Below are 7962 nucleotides of genomic sequence, written 5' to 3'. Positions count from 1 at the left end.
TTTAGAAATGCAAAATGCTCTGGAAAGTCTCAGTAATAGAATTGAACAAGTAGAACAAATAAATTCAGAGCTTGAAGACAAGATCTTCGAATTAACCCAATCCAACAAAGAAAAAAGAGTAAGAAAATATGAACAAAGCCTCCAAGAAGTCTGGGATTATGTTAAATGACCAAACCTAAGAACAATCGATGTACCTGAGAAAGAAGAGAATTCTGAAAGCCTGAAAAACATATTTGGGGGAATAATCAAGGAAAACTTCCCTGGCCTTGCAAGAGACCTAGACATCCAAATACAAGAAGCACAAAGATATCTTCACCTGGGCACACTGTCATCAGGTTATCCAAATTCAAGACGAAGGAAAGAATCTAGAGCTGTGAGACAGAAGCACCAGGTAACCTGTAAAGGAAATCCTATCAGATTAACAGCAGATTTCTCAGCAGAAACTTAATAAGCAAGAAGGGATTGGGGACCTATCTTCAGCTTCCTCAAACAAAACAAGTATCAGCCAAAAATTTTGTATCCAGTGAAACTGAGTAACATACATGGAGGAAAGATACAGTCGTTTTCAGACAAACAAATGCTGAGAGAATTCACCATTACCAAACCACCACTATAAGAACTGCTAAAAGCAGTTCTGTATCTTGAAACAAATCCTGTAAACACATCAAGACAGAACCTCTTTAAAGCATAAATAACACAGGGCCTATAAAATGAAAATATAAAAGCAAAAAACAAAAAACAAAAAACCAAAGTACACAGGCAACAAAGAGCACAATGGAAGCAATGGTACTTCACATTTCAATACTATCATTGAATGTAAATGGCCTAAATGCTCCACTTAAAAGACACAGAACTGCAGAATGGATAAGAACTCACCAACCATCTGCTGCCTCGGGAGACTCACCTAACACATAAGGACTCACATAAACTTAAAGTAAAGGGGTAGAAAAAGGGATTTCATGCAAATGGACACCAAAAGCAACCAGGGGTAGCTATTCTTATATCATACAAAACAAACTTTAAAGTGGGCAAATTCAGGCTCTCCGGCACTGTAGTGGTAGTCGCTGGCCCAAGTTAGAGGCCAACTGAGAAGTCTTCATGCCTCAGATTTGTTGACCTACAGAATGCTTCAATATCCATATTTTTGTGGAATGTATAAAGAATATCTTTCATGTTGGTTGGAACCTGGCATACCTAATTTAGGTGTCTGGCCAGAAAGTATACACACTGCAGCAGAATAATATAAAGAATATGAAGCCCAGGAGCAAACAGATCAAACTCAAGCCTGGGATTTAAACAGATCTCAAGATAGAGATTTTGAAACTATGGCTAAATTACATATTCCAGTAATGGTGGATGAAGTTGTTCATTGTTGGTCACCACAAAAAGGACAGGCTTTTCTAGATATGACATTTGGTTCAGGAGGGCACATAAAAGCCATTCTACAGAAGGAGTCAGATATTGATATTGTTCTGTATGCCTTGGACAGAGACACAACAGCTTATGCATTAGCTGAACATCTTTCAGAGTTGTATCCTAAACAAATCTGAGATATGCTGGGCCAGTTCAGCCAGGATGAAGCCTTATTAATGAAAACTGAAGTGCAGCCAGGGACTTTTGATGGAGTTCTTATGGATCTTGGGTGTTCCTCCATGCAACTTGATACTCCCAAAAGAGGTTTTTCCCTTCAGAAAGACGGCCCCTTAGACATGAGGATGGATGCTGGCAGGTACCTTGACATGCCCACTGCTGCTAATGTTGGGAATGCTTTAGATCATCAGGCACTTGCATCTATCCTAAGAAAATATGGGGAGGAGAAGCATGCCAAGAAAATCGCTCCAGCACGCAGCATCTACCCCATCACCAGAACTGAGCAGCTTGCCAGCATCATTGCAGGAGCAATTCCTCCCTCTGCTATTTATGCAGGAAAAGACTTGCTACAGCGATCTACTCATATTGCCACCAAGACTTTCCAGGCTCTTCGCATATTTGTGAACAATGAGCTCAATGAACTCTACACAGGACTGAAGACAGTTCAGAAGTTTCGGAGACCTGGTGGTCACCTTGTTGCCCTCTCCTTCCATTCACTAGAGGATCGCATCGTCAAAAGATTTTTGCTTGGAATAAGCATGACAGAAAAGTTTAACCTAAGTGTTAGACAGCAAGTGATGAAAACATTGTAACTGGGTTCAGATCATGAAAACATGGAAGAATTCTCTATGAGAAGAGCTCCTTTAATGTGGGAATTGATACACAAGAAGGTACTCAGTCCACAAGATCAGGATGTACAAGATAACCCCAGAGGGTGCTCAGCCAAGCTTAGAGGAACTATCAAATTATAAGTCACCATCATCTTATTCTTCAAAAATTTTTTTCTCACAATTTCTCTCATCTTTACTCGTGTTATGTTCCTGAATGTCTTGATACAGGTTTAAGTGTGGGACAGTCTGAAAATTGATAGCATTTAGCATTTTTTTTTCCCTCAAAAAGAAACTGCAGGAAATATTACCATGACAGAGAAAGTTCCACTCAGGGAGCAGAAGCATCTCAAGACTGGAAAAATGCTTTAATCTCTGCATCATATTGGACTCTTGAAATGCAATCCTTCCTCTGGCCAGGGAATTTTGTTTAAATAATACTATGTTGTATTTATCTAAATATGTAAACTCAACCTGTCAAATCATACCTGCATGTCCTAAATTTTGAACTTAGATATTCCAATTTGCAACGGCCTTTGTCTGGCTCAAATAATGATGATTATGGATGAATTTTAATGTCCCTACTTGTGAATAATTACTATAGCTTTCTCAAACGTAGGCTTTTTACAAATTTTAAATTTTAAAATATTAGTTTAAATATGTGTTCTGACAAAATTTCATTTTTCAAATTATAGTCTATTATTTTCAAGGTATTTTTCAGTATGATATGGGCCATTTTGTTCATATATAGCCAAGTAAAAATGTAAAATTCTTACAAAGAATTATTTCACAAAACTTATCTTTCATGTCAATTGTATTTATTTTAATAATAGCTCACAATGCCTTTAGCAAGTAATAAAGTCTCTTATTAGAATCTTGTATTTTTTAATTAAGCTAATCAAAATAACTCAGCCAAGTCTACTTGAAATAGAAAACTATTTACCATAGTAAAATCAATGCTTCCTTAATGGTGTTACAAAGATATGCTAACTGTAACAAGGGTAAAAGTTTATTCAAAAAAGAGTACTTGGTAGAAGATTCTTTAACAAATTGATGAGACTGATTCATAATTCACATGTCAACTTTTTATATGTAATATATACTTTTAATTTATTCAGTTATTCAGCAATAACTGAAAGCAAAGTAAAAATGCAAAATCAAGCAAGTACTGAACTTGTCATTAGAAAAGCAAAGGTAAGTACAACATACATGGCCCACAGTCCACATCCTATAGAGTTTAGTAGAGGAAAATTATGTTAGATATAATCACAAAAATCACTATAAATTGGACACAGTGGCAAACACTACAAACGAGTCGTACATGGTACTATAAGAGCATCTAGTAAGGATTTTATCTGTTGTCAGAAACCAGGTATGAGAACATAATACTTGAATTGTGACCCGAAGGATGAATTGGAGATAATTAGTCAAAGGGCACATGGGGTATGGAAGGGGACATGTTGATTAACGGTACATATAAATAAATATTCTCTTAAATAGTTATCCTTGAAATCATATTTATACCAATTTGCTCAGTAAACTTCTTTCAAATACAGAAAAAAGATTCTCCATTATGGTTACAAATTTTAAGTTGGTGGGAATGAAATATCAGCATAACTGTATGGGCAAAATAGATAAGAATTAAATACATGAATTTACCTCAGACTTATTTTACTACCTCTGTAATATTTAACTTTAGTACCCAGGCTTGTTTACTACTTCTGCTTTACAGGCTTTGTTTAAATCTGAACAATCCTACAGGGAAATCAGAATTAGAAAAAAAAAAAAAATCTGGAGAACAATATGCTTCAAATAGAAACAAGAGAATGCAATTAGGTTAATTCCCTGAATCCTACTTGAACAATGTATAAATTTCTCTTTGCATGTAACATGTATTTGTGAATGAGACATATTCCCCAAAAATTCTTATCCCTGTATGTGACTGGAAAATAAAAGATCACATCTGTATATTCAACAATCATTCATCTATTTCATAAGTCATTTTTTCATCCTGTATAGTGTGGGATTTTTAAATGTTAAACAGATACTGAATGCACTGGGTTGAACAGTGTCCCCCCAAAATTCACGTACTTCCTAGAGCCTCAGAATGTGACCTTATTTGGAAATACTGTCATTGGGGTTGTAAGTAGCTAAAATGAGGTCATACTGGAGCAGGGCAGGCCCTTAATCCAACATGACTGGTGTTCCTTATAAGAGAAGATATGGCCAGTGTGATGGCTCACGCCTGTAATCCCAGCACTCTGGGAGGCCAAGCTGGGTGAATAGCTTGAGGTACAGGAGTTCAAGACCAGCCTGGCCAATATGACAAAAACTCATCTCTACTAAAAATACCAGTTAATTTTTATTAGCCAGGCATGGTGATGTGTGCCTGTAATGTCAGCTACCCAGGAGGCTGAGGCACAAGAATCACTAGAATCCGGGAGGTGGAGGTTGCAGTGACCTGAGATTGCGCCACTGCACTCCAGTCTGAGCAAGAGAACGAGACTCTGTCTCAAAAAAAAAAAAAAAAGGAAAATAAAAAGAAGAGAAGAGAAGATAGAGACACAGGAGAGAGAATGCCACATGAAGCTAGAGCACAGATTGGAGTGATACATCATGGCAACCATCAGAAGATAGAAAAAATGCATGGAATAGATTCTCCCTCAGAGTTCCAGGAGTTGCCAACCCTGCTAACATGATTTTGCACTTCTAGCCTCCAGAATGGTGACAGAATATATTTCTGCTCTTTTAAGGTACCCAGTTTGTGGTAATTTGTTATAGCAATCCTAGGAAACTAATACTCTGACAGAAAAAAAAAATCTTTAATAATATGCGTGAGAAAAATCCTTCAATAAACACAAAATTGGTTTCAAAATGTTTTCATGTAAAAATAGATTAACTTTTCTGTAACTAGGCTGTGTTTTATAGTCATTCTTGCCTGCTTCCTAGTCTTTGTTGTAGGATGCATAATAAGATACATGAATGAGCTTTAAATGGTTAACTTTGGAGAACGGTTTTGAGAAGTTCATGCGGTACACAGAAATAAAAGCTGATGTTACAATGAATGTGCATTACTTTTCTAATAAAATATTTCTGAATCTCAAAAAAAAACCACACACACACACACAAAACTTTAAAGCAACAGTGGTTAAAAGAGACAAAGAGGGACAGTATATAATGGTAAAAGGCCTTGCCCAACAGGAAAATAGCATAATCCTGAACATATATGCACCGAACACCAGAGCTCCCAAAGTTATAAAACAATTACTAATAAACCTAAGAAATGAGATAGACAGCAACACAATAGTAGCGGTGGGCTTTAATACTCCACTGACAGCACGAGACAGGTCATCAAGACAGACAGTCAACAAAGAAACAATGGATTTAAACTATACCTTGGAAGAAATGGACTTAACAGATATATATAGAACATTTCACCCAACAACTGCAGAATACACATTCTATTCAACAGTGCATGGAACTTTCTCCAAGACAGAGCATATATTGGGCCATAAAAAGAGCCTCAATAAATTTAAGAAAATTGAAATCGTAACAAGAACTCTCTCAGACCACAGTGGAATAAAACTGGAAATCAACTTCAAAAGGAACCTTCAAAACCATGCAAATACATGGAAATTAAATAACCTGCTCCTGAATGAGCACTGGGTCAAAAACGAAATCAAGATGGAAATTTAAAAATTCTTCGAACTGAATGACAAAAATGACATAACCTATCAAAACCTCTGGGATACAGAAAAGGTGGTGCTGAAAGGAAAGTTCATAGCCCGAAATGCCTACATCAAAAAGTCTGGAAGAGCACAAACAGACAATCTAAGGCTAGAGAACTAGAGAACTTAAGGAAGTAGAGAAACAAGAAAAAAACCCAAACCCAGCAGAACAAAGGAAATAACCAAGATTAGAACAGAACTGAATGAAATTGAAACAAACAAACAAACAAACAAACAAACAAAAGATAAATGAAACAAAAGGCTGGTTATTTGAAAAGATAAATAAAATTAATAGACCATTAGCAACATTAACCAAGAAAAGAAGAGAGAAAATCCATATAACCTCACTAAGAAACTAAACAGGAGACAACCTAAGGTCACACCTTAAGGAACTAGAGAAACAAGAACAAACCAAAGCCAATCCCAGCAGAAGAAAGGAAATAACAAAGATCAGAGGAGAACTGAATGAAATTGAAACAAACAAACAAACAAACAAAAAATACAAAAGATAAATGAAACAAAAAGCTGGTTATTTGAAAAGATAAATAAAATTGATAGACCATTAGCAAGATTAACCAAGAGAAGATGGGAGAAAATCCAAATAACCTCACTAAGAAACGAAACAGGAGATATTACAACTGACACCACTGAAATACAAAAGATCATTCAAAGCTACTATGAACACCTTCACTCACATAAACTAGAAACTCTAGAAGAGGTGGATAAACTCCTGGAAAAATACAACCCTCCTAACTTAAATCAGGAAGAATTAGATAGCCTGAACAGACCAATAACAAGCAGCAAGATTGAAATGGTAATTTAAAAATTACCACCAACAAAAAAAAGCCCAGGAACAGATGGATTCACAGCAGAATTCTACCAGACTTCACAGAAAAATTGGTACCAATCCTTTTGACACTATTCCACAAGATAAAGAAGGAACCCTCCCTAATTCATTCTATGCAGCTAGCATCACTCTAGTACCAAAACTAGGAAAGGACATAACCAAAAAAGAAAACTACAGACCGATATCCTTGATGAATAGAGATGGTACAATCCTTAACAAAATACTAGCACTCTTCCAGTCTTTGGGAAGCTGCTGATGACAAAGCAAAAACACCTCACTGTAGCCCAGGACTCCAGGGGCTACATTAGGAGAGGGTAACCATGTCAGATGACCTGGAGAATGATCACAAAATTGGGCAATTATTTGACTAGGGCATTTTTAGAGGGCACCTACCTTGCAGCTTATCAAGGATGTATGATTCTATGTAATGAATCATGTACCTACTAGCAGGCAGAACTTCTAGGAATTCCCATGATTTATATAAAAGACTATCGACACTTCCAAGCTGTGATCTACCCAAGCCCTTGGCCCACTCCCTCAAGGAGTTTGGGCTGTGAGAGAGACCCAGACATTCTCAGGTCCTGGTCTCCCAGCCTCAAGAGATTCTGCCCAAACACCAACCTAAAACCATTTTGTACATTCATTGCCAGATGTCTGATGTCCTTAAAAGTGCATAATTTTCAGCTTTTGTGGCTGAATCTTTAAATGGGCTCTTAATTTCCATAGTCTTTGAATTGTAACAAGCTTTCAAAGGAAGAGATCTCCACATCGAGGGTTTCAGCACAGTTTGAAAGGAGTGCTTAGTTGCAGCCATTAGTCCACCAGCAGGAAACTAGCAGGCTGCCATCACATGCAGCCCCACATTAGCAGCAAATGTAGGTTCTCAAGGGGAACACTAGGAAGACATTATTCTACACAGAGCCTGGGATTACTGCCTGTGTTGTAATGCAAAATAGAATCTGTGAAATGAACAATGCATGGGTCTTAAATCCCTTTCTTAAAAAAGAATCTCAAAACAAAAACAAAAACAAAAACAAAAACAGATGCGAATGGAGGCCTTAACTTTTCTGAGTTGTATCACCACTGTTGCTATGGTTCTCTTCTCTGCCATCACCATCTCATGGTTGTTCTAAGCTCACACCTTTGGTCAAGTGATTCCCAGATACTTGGTGAAAACCAAGACACAATT

At 37.0% G+C, this 7962-nt stretch overlaps 1 pseudogene; it reads left to right on the top strand.

Annotated features, from left to right (window-relative positions):
• Positions 1 to 1124: 1124 nt before the first annotated feature.
• LOC101000623 lies at positions 1125 to 3067 on the top strand (annotated as a pseudogene).
• Positions 3068 to 7962: the final 4895 nt, after the last annotated feature.

This window comes from Papio anubis, chromosome X (genome assembly GCF_008728515.1).
Source record: "Papio anubis isolate 15944 chromosome X, Panubis1.0, whole genome shotgun sequence".
NCBI lineage: Eukaryota > Metazoa > Chordata > Mammalia > Primates > Cercopithecidae > Papio > Papio anubis.
The sequence above is the reverse complement of the archived record's forward strand: the minus strand, read 5'-3'. Positions and strand labels throughout refer to the sequence as shown.